This window comes from Cynoglossus semilaevis, chromosome 13, assembly GCF_000523025.1.
Source record: "Cynoglossus semilaevis isolate Cse_v1.0 chromosome 13, Cse_v1.0, whole genome shotgun sequence".
NCBI lineage: Eukaryota > Metazoa > Chordata > Actinopteri > Pleuronectiformes > Cynoglossidae > Cynoglossus > Cynoglossus semilaevis.
Window position 1 is genome coordinate 1,745,576 of NC_024319.1, and position 1,212 is coordinate 1,746,787.

A 1,212-nucleotide genomic window follows, 5' to 3' on the forward strand; every position below is an offset into this window, starting at 1 on the left:
GGGGGTCTCAGGACAGTTAGATATAATGGAATATTATCAGCACATTTTTTAAGAGTTTCCACACGTCTGAGGACATGAGTCCAGACACACGAGGGGAAGTCGAAAAGTTCTGAGAGAAAAATAAAATAAAAATAAATAAATTAAATACATAAGCACTTGGTTCCAACAGAGAATTCTGGAGGAGTGAAGGATTCCACTTTCTTTTCAAATAATTTCATTTGGAAAAAAATAGAATTCAAAGATTTGATGTTTGCTGTGAAAGTGTTCAGTTTAAAGGTCAAGTGAACCTGATTTAAACACAGCTGAACAGATGAGAGAGAAGATGAGATCAAACGTGATTCAACTGTTAAAAATCACGTTTGTCATTTCTGTCTCAGAACTTTCTGACTCACCCTCGTACACACTGGAACACACAAGGTCACTGACACACGTCCACCAACCAGCACAGACGACAGGGTAGAGGTTTGAATCCTGTCAGATGTCACTGACGTCTGCCGTGTGTTTTAATGAACAAATATATAAATATATATATCTATATATTTAATTAGCCTACATGACAGGACGGTACCTACGGTGGCCGCGGCCGCCGCTGCTGCTGCTGCTGCTGCTGCCACCCTCAGCTCCGCCACTGACAATGAAGATTCTCCTTATTTTGAAAACGCACAGATTCTTCAGTAAAAGGTTTTTTCTTTTTTTTTTTTGTCTTTCCTCCAGATTTGAAAACGAAGCCGCTGCTGAGAAAGTGTCCCCTCAGCTCGGTGTCATCAGTCTCCTCCGGCCGGGACAGAGACGTCAAACCAAAAAACTGCAGAATTTAACCCGTCGCGGTCTGGGCTCGGTTTGAGACGGACGGACGTGCAGCCCAGAAATACATAAATACATACATAAATACATACATAAATAGACACCGTGTTCACGTAAACACATGAAGCCGTGTGGCCGTCACTTTACCTGAGGAGGCTGGAGGACGTGTGCAGCAGCGGGGACGTCAGGATGCCTTCACAGGAGGAAAATGAGCGCGGGTTCTGCTCCTCCGGTCCTCTCCGTGTGCCGTGCTCCTCAGCGCCCCCCCCTCCGCAGCTCCGCTCCACCACCGGGGCTCCACATTTAGGGGATGTTCGGAATATGTCGGGTTCTGCTCTCACTCGGAGACACTCGACTCCTGTCGGAAAAGTCCGGACACCACAGCTGACCCCCCCCCCGTCCTGACTC

At 46.8% G+C, this 1,212-nt stretch overlaps 1 protein-coding gene across 3 annotated transcripts in view; it reads right to left on the minus strand.

The window, feature by feature from the left end:
- Positions 1 to 1,193, minus strand: part of LOC103388029 (uncharacterized) — a 13,030-nt gene extending 11,837 nt beyond the window's left edge. For 2 of the 3 annotated variants that reach the window (XM_025061295.1, XM_017037858.2), the window contains exon 1: positions 952 to 1,193. The gene's annotated coding sequence lies outside the window, so the exon portion shown is untranslated. The other variant, XM_017037859.2, reaches the window with a different exon arrangement.
- Between the last annotated feature and the right edge of the window lie 19 nt (positions 1,194 to 1,212).